A 12,734-nucleotide genomic window follows, 5' to 3' on the forward strand; every position below is an offset into this window, starting at 1 on the left:
GACTGCATGAAATTAAACACAGCAAAAGTCCTGGCAGATGGTGCCAAATCCCATTGAGTTGTTGTGTAAAAAGCATAATTAGAAAGCCCTGGGCTGTCATTTAAAAAAAAAAGTGTCAGCCAAACCTGTCAATGTGTGTTATACATGCCCAGAATACATTAGGTATATTGGGCCTATCAGGGTGCACAAGCAAAGGAATATTCACTATCCAGATTGCAACTCAGGCTCAGCCATTCAGCTCTGCTAAAAACAGAGCAAACCTGGATGTAGCTGGAGACATGAAAGTCACAGAGTGAATTTTCAATGGCATTTGAGTTTTTCAAGTTGTGTGGTACCTGAGTGTAGTTTTATTTGTATGCATTTCATTTCATCCTAAACTCTCCATTACCCCTCCATAATTCCTAAATTGGGATCTAGCTGTCAATGTGCCTACACTAGCTCTTTTTCTCTTTTTCCTAATTTCATTTCTCTTTATGGCAGATACCAACAAAAAAAAGGATAGAACTGGTCACACAGCCCTAGGAAGACAGCCCCTATCTGACCCAGCCTCCCAAAGTTAGGAGTTCTTTCAAAGTAGTAAATTCAAAGGATGAAGATAAATGCTGATGAACTGACCTTGTTTAAATATCTTGGACAAAACAACACTGCTCATGCTGCATGCCAAAACCCATGCCAAAAATGGTCCTGTCTTGCTTTGAGAAATGGTTTCTTTGGAAATCTTTATCTAATGCAGCACATTTCTCAAAAGATTTTTGAATTCAACTTCAGTTTTCTAATAAAAATCACTTTCTTGAGAAATTCTTAACTGCTTTTACCCACTAGCAGGACATGAGGGTTTTTTAAGTTAGGTTATGACATACAAGTTGGCTATACCTTTTTGAGAAACACAGCAGACAGTTTCACCAAACTCCAGATTTATCTGTTTTGCACTGTTTATGAGCAGTCAGTAGCCAGTAAACTGCTCCTTCAGTACAATAACAAAAGCAATGTGCATGACAGGCTAAAGTACAAAAACCTCATGCAGTTTGCCTCAGGATTGTCCTGGCAAGTTCTTATCAATTCTTCTTTAAAGTCTTGAAGGAAAGTTGGATAAAAACATCATTGTTTTGCTCTGCAGTCATGACATGATCTTGACTCTCACCAGACAATCAGCCCCTTACAGAAGCTTCATCTTCTCTTAGTGGTCCCTTGAAAGTGAAACTAGTATGGGCAGAAAAATCAAGGAAAGATTATACTTAAGCATCTTAAAAGGAATGATGTCAAGAGGGACAAATCAAAACAACACAAATTAAGAATGATTTATTTATTCTCTCCTGGAAAAAAATTACAGCTTGTCACAAAAATTGTTCCAAACACTCGTGTGGTCTGGTTTTGGATTATCACTATCTTTTGGGACTTGTTTATTCAAAACAGTAAGTGATATATAATTAAAAACACGAGGGTAGTCAGTATTTCACACTGATGAGGGACATTTTGGATCAGATTACTGGCTGCTCATTTGTTCTTTCGCTTGTCTCATTGTTCTTTGGCTAAAACAGCACGACTTGTTTATATGCCGTGATATGGGCTCATCAGTAACATGAGGACCTAGCCCTGCCTTAGGACTGTCCTTAGTTAATGGAAATTCAGACCAGAATCCACTAGAATATTTGTTTAACCACCCTACTGGGCCAGGAAAAGTGATCAGCATATTAGCAGATCAAGTCTTCCTGAATGATACTTCAATAGGGAAAAAAAACCTATATGGAACCTCTAAAGTTAATGTACATAGCACTTCTGGAGCAAGCAAGCATTCAGGATTTGTTATGGAACATAAAGGAAGTATTTTCTCTCCACTGTTAAGGGAGAAACAAGAGAATATTCTTAAGGTTACACCTGGGTAGAGATAAATTGTCTAAAGACCTTGGGTGTCTCACAAAGAATCCAAATCACTTTTGAAAAGTATGGAACACAGGGCATCAACAGCATGGATTACACAGGACACATTCTTACATGCCCTTGTTGCTTCAAAAATTATCCATATCTAATTATTTTGGGCTCATAATTCTTACCCTATTTTCTGCATTTCAGTCACAGTCAAGGGTAAAAAAAAGGCTTAGTACAAAAATAAATCATAACTGAATCAAATATATTTAGAAATTCTGAGGTGGAAACAGAAAGAAACTACTGATACATAGTGTATTCGGAATGAATTAATCAAATGTTACACTTAAAAGATTATCAGTAATGTGGTGGATAGTCAAATCCTATAGACAGCTATTCTCTATCAGTTTTAGCATGAATTTAACAGTAGAAAGGTAAGGGAACATTGGCACATTGGTAGCGGAAGAAAAGGTTTCCATGAACCTATTAGGTAAAAAGCAGTGTCTTATGTCTTATGATCTTATAGAGTTAAAAAAGATCTATCAAGTCTTCCAAACCTACCACTTGTCATTGTATGACTTTTCCTCTGACTGCAAATTGATTATTGTTGCACAAGCCCAGCAACATGTGGCAAAAGATACCTACTAATGTCTTATCTCTGCAGTGACAGCATAGAGGTATTTTACTAGGATGAGTATAGCTCCCATCTATTCCACTCTGTTGACACATCTGTATAAATTTAGACTAAATTTAATTCTAGTTCAGACAGTAATTTCCTACTGCTTAGCCACCTAAAAAGCCATTTCATTTTCTAGTTTCTATGAAGGAGAGAAATCTTATTCTCAGACTTATCTTCAGCACACAGGAAAACTACACAACCATGTATAATGAGATTACATTGTGGCACTTAGTCTTTTCCTTACCTACATCCAAACATTGCAAGTGTGCAATCCAGATTATTCCCTGCATCTTTACTTGTTCCAGCTGACTATCAGGACACACTTTTTTTCTCTAAGAGCAACTGAGTGGTGGCTGGGGTTGCTCAGGGAGACTGTGGAATGTCTAGCCCTGGAGATATTTAAGTCACCTGAATGTGGTCCTGGACATCCAGCTGTACGTGGTGCTGTTTAACAAGGGAGTGGACCAGATGATCTCCAGAGGTCCCTTCCAAACACCAGCTTTTCTGTCATTCTGTGGTAGTGTAACCTTTAATGCAAAAAAAAATTCTTCAAAGGAAAGAAAGACTTCCAAAGGAAGGATGATATGAAATTGGCTAAGAATGGGGAAAAAAACCCAACCAAAACAAAAAAAAACCCAAACAAACACAAAAAGCTGGAATGGGAAAAGAATAGGAAATTCACCTAAATTCAAATATTTAGTAAGAAAAGATATCTAAGGCTACATATTATCATAGCTCTTCAGCTTATCCTGTTTACCATGCATTTTATTACATGAGCCTGCTAAAATTCAGTTGCACATTTGCTTTTTCTGATGGCTGAGAGTGCATGAAGACACAGCAGAACACACTGCCTAGACTTCTGCATGATAATGCAGAACAAAACTCACATCAAACATGAAATGCCTGCCACATTTATATTACACTTCTGTTTTTGTAATTTGGTCCCTATTAAAAAGCCTGGAAACCTTACCTAAGCCACTAAGAGCAGCTCTCCACAAATATATCTGAAATGTGGCCACATCAGGTCTCTGTAGCAGTGGGATTTACCTACTGGCAGATGCAGCAGCTCCTTCAGAATCCCGTTTCTCCTTGATAACTTCATTCTCTTGCAAAGCCAAATTCTATTTCCTTTAGGGTTCTTTATTGCTTCATGAGGAAAAGTCAAAATAGTTCTTCACTCTATAGCATATAGCTTCGTTTTTGCTCCACAGCTCTCAAGAAGCTTCTTAATTAAGGTTCTTCTTCGACTGCTTTTCAGACAGGATTTTCCTGTATTCAGTCCTGGATATCTGTAGGAATGTCTGTAGTCTCTGCATGATCTAAAGTAACTTAGACCCTTTTTTCAACTTCCTAGTTATTTTTTAAGTACCCATCTTCTGATACCTTTCAAAGAAGTCTTCCAGACCTACATTCATATATCATGTCAGGAGACAGCCATATTTCATAGTATTGGCATGAGTTCATCCCACTGGAGTTCACAGGAGTCCTCTGAGGTGGAACCCGAAGACTTCTTTTATTTTAAGCAGTCTTGTAAGTGAAATATCTTACTTGATCTGCAAAACACCTTAAAAGCAAAACCTTGTTCTGTTACTTTTCCAAATAACAGTTTACTTCATTAGAAGCTGATTCACACAATTTGCAATTAATTGACTTTAGATTACTTTAGCTGAACATTTAAAACCACATTACAAAGATTTGTGATGTTTCTGTCAGGTCGTATTCACTTCAGACTTGGTAACTGGCTAAGTACCTAATGAAGTGTTTTCATACAGAAAGTCATGGGCAAGTTTTGGAAGGCTTGGATAAGCCAACAGATGTCCAAATATTTAAATGCTGTTTGAAGTTAATAAGCGGTGTTTCGTGACAACCTCATGGCAGGAGTTTCTCTCAAATACTTCCTAATTATGACGGTGCCAAAAATACATGAATGTTGTAATTTCTTAAAATATACTGACCGATGCATGTCTAATTCTACAGCAAATGATGCCCTGTAACCATTTAACATTTTAACAATGTTAAACAGATTTAATAGGTTTGATTTTTGAACAGGCAGTATGAATTGTAAGTCTAACTGTGCTTCCTATAACCTGACTTCTTTTTTAAGAAATAAATTATTTTATAAAACACCAGGAATTATACTGTACAATTGGCAAACAGTTATGCTAAAGCAAGCAAAATCCTGTGACGGCTTCTTGAAGTCCCTAATACCTTTGCAGGTTTAGAGTATTTATCACCACAGAAGTAATGGTTAAAGTCAAATTATCTTTTGTGAGATGAAAAGGAATGCCCAGAATCTTACAACTTCCAAATTTATCCAATTAATCTAGCTCACCTAATCAGTGTTTTAAGGCATAAATTATTATGACAAGATTCTTTTAATGGATCACAAGGAGCCAATAAAAATGGGTTTTTCCTCCTCACACGTGTAGAAATAAATCATCTGTATAAAATAGAAATTGCCTGTTGTGCTTTTTATGAAAATAACAGAGCAGCTCAGACAATGTAGCCAAGGGTGGGACTACAAACGGTTATAAATAAAACATTAACAACGTCATTGTATTTCCCTTGACTTCCACACTTGTATCTCTGGGGAAATAAAGGCCCTGTTACTTACCAACTTGAATTCCTGTCATTGTACTTTGGGAATTGGTTGCTTGAGATGAAAACCTACAACATATGCCTAAGGTTATCATATCTGAGGAGGTTCACAAGCACTGATGTAAAGTTAAGTGTTGGTTGTTTCATTTTGTTTTGTTTTAGAAAAGCACAGAGTTAGAGAGACTTGTAATACATCAAACAACAAACTATGATGGCAGAAATTGAAAGAAAAAATTGGAAACTTTTCATCAGAAAAGCGAGACATGTCCTACTCTTATTTTTAAGTAAAAAATATCTACAGTGTACTGTTATAATTTTTTTTTTTTTTAAGTTTTCAGCCCCTTTGAAGTGGTGATGTGTCAAGCTTTGCAAAAACACCTGTTCATCATTTACTTCCTGATATCTTTCTCTCCTTTCTGCCACTACTCTGTTAAAGTGAACTAATCACAGCAAAACCGTAAGCAAAATGCTTTTTTCCTACTCTAGAAAATACCAGTGTGTTATTTTCTCTCAGGGGGAAGGGGAAGAAAGAAGGGGAAGGGGAAGGGGAAGAAAGAAGGGGAAGGAGAAGGGGAAGGGGAAGGGGAAGGGGAAGGGGAAGGGGAAGGGGAAGGGGAAGGGGAAGGGGAAGGGGAAGGGGAAGGGGAAGGGGAAGGGGAAGGGGAAGGGGAAGGGGAAGGGGAAGGGGAAGGGGAAGGGGAAGGGGAAGGGGAAGGGGAAGGGGAAGGGGAAGGGGAAGGAAAGTTATTTGTCTCAGTCAAATTCTACCCATTGAACTTCACTGGTGTGACCTATGTAGATAACTATTTCTAGTCAAACCAGGTCAGGGACTATTCTAACAAAAAGATTGGCAGAGGCAGAACAATGCATGAGTTCACATTTTCATACTTCTTAGTTTTCTTGTAACACATGATGAAAGAGACATCTAAACCAAATGCATTATTGCTTAAAGTTTCCTTTCTTGCCAATAGATCCAAATCGCAGTCTGTATATGTCAATATTTTCCCATTGATATATGGGTTCAGGGAAACTAAACTCCAAACAAAAATTATTCAGTTAGGTTCATACATTAGTTGGATAAAACCAGTTCAAATTTTGACACTTACATTTATCAAACAACTTATATGAGAATGTGAAGCTCTCAGGTTAAAACCTGTATTCAATTGCTAATTGTGCATAGTCCACAAGGCCTAGGCCATCAAATTCAGTCAACCTTTTTTATTTTACAGAAATTGTTTTTAGATTTTCAGATAGTCTCAATAAATTTAATCATCCTGATGATTCATATAAAAAAATTCCATTTATCAGAAAACACTGTTTTTCATTTTTAAGTACAAAAAAGTTAGAATGTCAAAGTCTCTTCAGTACTGTAGAATATCCTGTGTCCCTTGCTCATGACATATTTATTACGTGGATATTTTCCAGAAAAATAAACAACTGATGTGAATTTATTTATTTTGGTACCACTGTTTTTAAGATAATTTAATTCACAAAATATATTTATTATGAACGACCCTGTCTGTGCCTCCAGAAGACTGATGGGAGTGATATTATTGATTGCCCAAAGAGAAGGAGGTTAAAAACATCTGAATCAATGCCAAAGAAAAGTTTGTTTTGGTCTGATCTTATGGCTAATTTCTTAAGCCAAAAATAGAGATAAAGGAAATGTTTCATCCTGATCATTTATATTAACGCATTTGAACCAAAGTATGTATTACTCTAACTGTGATTTTAGAAATGGAAACTATGGAATAGGCACCCAGGCATAGAAAAGGTGATCCAAATTTACTGGTGGCTTAAGTGGTGACTAATGTTACACGTGGAGAAATAATTGTTAGGAAACAGATGTTAAGAAGATGAATGAATGATAAAAGAGACAGTATGACATCATTTGTCCTTGAGTGTATCTAAAATTTATGTGACAGGACAGACAAATTTAAGGAATCCTGATAAACTCAATAAACAGATGTAGGAAACACCTTTTATTTTTAACTTATTTATCTTATCTTAAACCTTATTTAAGCTAAAACTCAGACACTAAGCTTTACCTCATCTGGTTTTAAACAGCAAAAAGGTTGAAATTTAAATCTGAATTGGTCACTATACTCTCACCAGGCCCAAAAGAGAGAGAATAATAGATTACCCAGAAGACAAATCCTCTGAGCAATCTTATACCCCAAAGTCCAGATGCAATTAATCACCTTCAGAGACAACTGATTTTATTAATGCAAAGAAATCTTATAAAATCTGCTTCAGGTTTAGCATCTATCATGCAGATGCCTAGCTTGGAAATTACTTTAATGCAGAGCCTCCAGCACACTTTTTGTGGGTAAACAAGGAGATCAGGAAAAGCAGAGCTCCATCTATCCAGAAAACATCTACCATTGTCTAGTCATTGATGGAGGTTTTATTTGCCTCCTACTCTTGGAGAATTAACACAGTGCTGTTCAGACATGCTATGGCAAACCTGCAGATGCTCATTAGGCTATTGAGGTCTCCACATAGCTTTAGAAAGGGAAGGGTCCTTTTTTCCCCTGTTCCACAGCTGCAATTCCCTTACAGTTCAGACTGCAATGCTCAATTGTTTTGCCAGATGACCGTTTTCCATCAGGTGCTCATCTTCTCTGCTATCTGCATTACAAGTGGATCCTACTCCGACTCTGTGAGAGCTTTGTCTGCTTCCATTGGGACTCACAAACTGCATGTCATTCCTTGCTGGCAGAAGCCAACTCCAAGGTCCACTGTAACTCTGTCTTCAAGGCTTCCCTGGAACTTGCAGAATATGTCTGTATCAGTAAATAGGATTAGCCAGGAACCCAGGCATGCTGCAACTTACTTGCTCACATCTAAACCCTCTTCTCCACAACGCATCCCATCCCATATGCACCAAAATCAAGTGGCTGTCTCCAGATTCTTTACTGGAATTGTATCTGAATCATCCCATCCATAACACACCCAGGCATTATCTAGGCCAGGCCTAGCTGGCACAGTCATAACCACACTGCAATGTGGGGGTTCTCTCAAGAGTGGTGAATTTAACTCACCCATCCATCAGCTAATTAGAAATATGTGGAATTACACTTTCCTGTTTCCCAAAACTTGCTCTTGAACAGCATCATTTGGGTCCATAACTGTTCATGGTGTTCAGTGGGCTGGCATGCCCACAAAGCAAGTCACCTGCCAAGGAGGTGGCAAAAAGTGGGACATGAAGCCCTCAGAAATTATGGTTGATGTACATTCTTAGGAACATATTCATTAAGATTCAAGGGAATGGTTTGAATCTGTGTCAGGGGAGGTTTAGGTTGGATATCAAAAAAAGTTTCTTCACCCAGAGGGTGTTTGGGCACTGGAACAGGCTCTCCAGGGAAGTGGTCACAGCACCTAACTTCTCTGAGTTCAAGAAGCACTTGGCCAATGCTCTCAGGCACATGTCATGACTCTTGGGAATGGTCCTGTGCAGGACCAGGATTTGGACTCAAAGATCCTTGTGGGTCCCTTCCAGCTCAGCATATTCCATAATTCTGTGATTACTCACTTGCTGGTACATGGTAGGAACCACTTACACGTTTACAGATAACATGAAAAATTAGGGAAGGAATCCAATCCTCTAACTGTTCCCTTTTATTCCAGATGCAAGAAATACATGTACCAATTTCATCTTTCACCTATTGAGCCTGCTGGGGCTTAAAATATTAAAAGGGGCAAAAGGTTTACTTAAAATAGCAGCTGAAAAAGGAATGATGAGAAAGGGAGTGGAGCACATCACTTATTAATAGTGAGGGCAAGCACAGAGAATTGGCAGGCTCATTATTGGTCTGAAGCATAACAGTTTTAACTAACCCCAACTGCCTTATGCCATCAATAAACAGCAGTAAATCTGCCTAACTGTATTATCAGTCCATAAAAAGGACTCAAATTTATTAAGAATTAATTTTAACATTTTTTGTACTGATAAGATACTTTTGGCAAATTGGATGTTACTACAAAAGTTATCAAAAGCAGAGAAAATTACAGTTGCATTCTTAAATGTTATGGCATCTTATCTTTGCCCTAATTCTCATGGCTTTTTGCTCTTTGCATCTGGACTTCTGGCATAACACAGCTATGAAAGAAATGCTTTCATTGAAGCGATTCAAAGGAAGGTTTGCATCAATCTAAAAGCACAGGAATCATATCTGAGGGATGTAACTTGTGTTTAACCAGGAAATTCACACTAAAATAAAGCATCTTGTTTGCAAGAGCATTCTGTGTTTAAAAATAGACACAGGAATGATGCTCATTTACGTCATTAAAGTAGGTAGGCAAGGAATCTGTATGAGAACATGGGCTAATGGGTTATCATTCTTTTATATTTAACCTAAAAATACACTTTGGTACTTTATTTTTTACATAATAGAAGCTAGCTCATTCTGCTGACTATGAACAGAAATAGAGGAAATGGCTAAGATATATTAAAATATTCTTTGACATTTCACCCAAATTAGAATGACCCTTTTGGAATATGCAATATTTGCACTTGCTTTTTTTCATTGTCATTTAATATTCTTCCTCAACTGCTGGCCAGAAAGAGAAATGATGAAGAACCAAGTGCAAGATAGTTAATGCACAATTTCTTTCCTGACTAGAAAAAGAAAAAAAAAAAAAAAAAGAACAAAAAAAAAAAGAACATGGATATAGACTGAGTTCTAGAGGGTTAAAGTTGTTTCCAAAAAGTGCCCAGAGCCACATGTTCTAACCCAAACTGAATGCACACACCAGCTAACATGAGGTAATACAGTACTGATGCAGAATGATGCAGAAGACAACATCTACTTGTCATTTTCAAGAAGCTGGATATTTATTTGTTTTGAGAACATTATCATTATCTGCAGGTGAAAAACCCTGAAGATTTTTTTTCCAATTTACAAAGAGCCTTTAGCAAGATAGATTCATGTGGACCAGAGCTTGAAGTTTGGAATAGGCTTTCTGAAACCTAAAGTTGAAATTTCAGTACAGAATTGAACACACTTTATTCTGCTCACCTACTATGGAATCACAACCTTATTCAGTTACAATAAAAAGACTATAAATACATCTGTAGGAAAATACTGGCATTATGAAGGAGAGGAGATATCAGCTTCTGCAAACAGGAAGGGGGCAAGACCAAGTTTCCAGAGGCAAAAATGAAACAGCAAAAAAATATCAGCAAATTTCACCTATGAAGGAAGGTGAGATAATTGCAGCAATATTTGAATATCAGGTTTGTCAGAACAGATATCTGAGTCATGCTGTTTGGCTGAGAATGTGTAACACGAAGGTCTCTCAGGGTAATACATTCATGTCATATTCAGAAGCTTTGAAGCAGGACAGTTGGAGGAACCAGAGGATTGCCTTGAGAAGAAATAGTATTCTGTGGCTGTGTCCTCCAGTAACGTTCAAGTTCTATAGAAAGATTTTAATAGATGTGGTCAAGGCTTCAAAAAATATATCAGGTATAAAAGGAAGAGATATGCCTGCAGCAGGATTTCAATGAGAGGGTGATAAAAATATAATAATAATTTGAAAAAAATAAAATAACCAAAAAACAAGAAAATAGATCAGGGAAAAAGGAAGCAAGTAGCTGTGGAGAAGAGTAAACAATGGAACAGAGATAGAGCTGGACCTTGAAGATTACATTCGTACCCCATGAGTGGTGCCTTGAGAAGGCTGCCTTAGAACAGAGGCTACACAGAGTTAAGAATAAAGTAGGTATTTATTGAAAGGCCTTAAAGGATACACCTTGGGCAGTACAAGAAGCTGGCCAGGGCTACACTCAGGATGGACCTAAAAATGGTCACAAAATGGATGACTGGTCACAAGGTCACATTTTCATAAATTTTGGTCCATCTGCATATCGGGGTTAATTGTCCAATCACTGCTTCAGGCTACAAAGTCCCATCCTTCTTGTTTTCTCTCTTCAGTCCACCATTGTTTATGCTTTTGAGCCTGAAACTTGCAATAATTGTCCTTGGTATCAAGCTAGAAAAGGAATTGTTTTGTCTACCTACTCTGTGAAGGGAGCTCACTAACACTTAATATGAAACTCAGAACTACACACCTAGGCAGCACAGAATTTGAAAAATATGAAAGCTAAAACTTAAGGCATCATAAGAACTATGGGAAAATGAAGTGTGCCCTGATACTATGCCATAACAGGGTACTTTACCTGAAAAAAAAATAAAAAATAAAGGCAGTAGCAGAGAGTGTCCAGCTTAATAAAGTGATGGAAAGAGTCTAAGGAGTTAATTTCTGACTGACATTGAGGGGAATATGATTTCACTGGCCTGGAACCTTAAATGAAAGAGATACAGGTACACTTCTCTAGCAAAACAGAAAAGGAAGGGTCATGAAGGGGAGGTCGCAACAAAATGGTACCTAAAGGTCAAGGATAGGAGAGAGCTAAAAACAGGTTAGGGAGATCTTTTCCCTGGAGAAATCAAAATGTATTTTTGAGCAGGAAGTAGCTTTGGAGAGTTCCTCTTGAAACAAGAATACTCCATTTCCTGGAGATAAAAAAATAGATTGCTGTTAGGAGAAAAGAAGTCCACTCCAAGGAATGGTGGCTTGCTCTAAGAGCAAATACATGACTGGGCTTTTAGATCATCTACAAAATGTTATTGTAGATCTGTGAACTCAGAAACAAGCATGGTAATGCTCTCTTAAGGGCTGCAAGTGGATTGACTGTACATAATTCATGTTTGTGCCAGCTGGGTGCCAGAGGTCTGGGCTCCTCAAGTCCAAAAGAGATAGAGAGTGGCTGGAGAGACACAAAAATTATGACCTTCAGTAGTCCTTTGCAACCTCAACCCTTACATGATTCTGATGATAGCATCTGTGGCTACCAAACCTACTCAATGGAAGGACCAAAGACAGCAGGAGAAAATGTCACACAAAACCACAGTAATTTAGAAATCAAGATGGATTCCAGAAAAACAAAGCAAAACAACTCCAATGCACCTGGGAGAATATAGGACAGCAAACTAAGAGAAGAGTCCATCATGTAGCAACAGAGTGGTCTGCCTTTTATGGGGGACTTTGAAGTTGCAAGTCAATACCTACAGGGGTTATGTTAAAGGATTATTTTAATAGTGACCATACACCTGAACAAAAGGACCCTCTAAGGTCTTTAAGCTGAGATTCCTCAGTCTGTTAAAATAATGTGATGCATTTTTGAAAGGGAAAGAAAGTTTTTGAACCCAGAAAATCTTAGTACCATCAATGATAAGTCAGAGGTTGCGGCTTCTTGCAGAGGACACCTTCTATAAATAAAATAGTATCTGAGACAGAATTCCTGTACTGCCTTGGCTGACAGCATGCAATCCTCTAGCACTAAATAGAGATCTATGTAAAAGTGGGTATTAACAGTTTGAGCCTTTACCATATAAAAGGAAAAGACATTACTCCATGACAACATTTTTAAATTCTAGAAGGTAGATTTTGTTGCAAAATGCACAAGGTAACAATGATACATGCCTGTTTTCAATATATTAAGGGCTCTGTTTGTTAATGTCCTGAGAAGACATGCATCTGTAGTAACTACTGAATGTCTACATAGGATACAAATCCTTCAGCAACA

Source organism: Cyanistes caeruleus, chromosome 3, assembly GCF_971803275.1.
Source record: "Cyanistes caeruleus chromosome 3, bCyaCae1.hap1.1, whole genome shotgun sequence".
NCBI lineage: Eukaryota > Metazoa > Chordata > Aves > Passeriformes > Paridae > Cyanistes > Cyanistes caeruleus.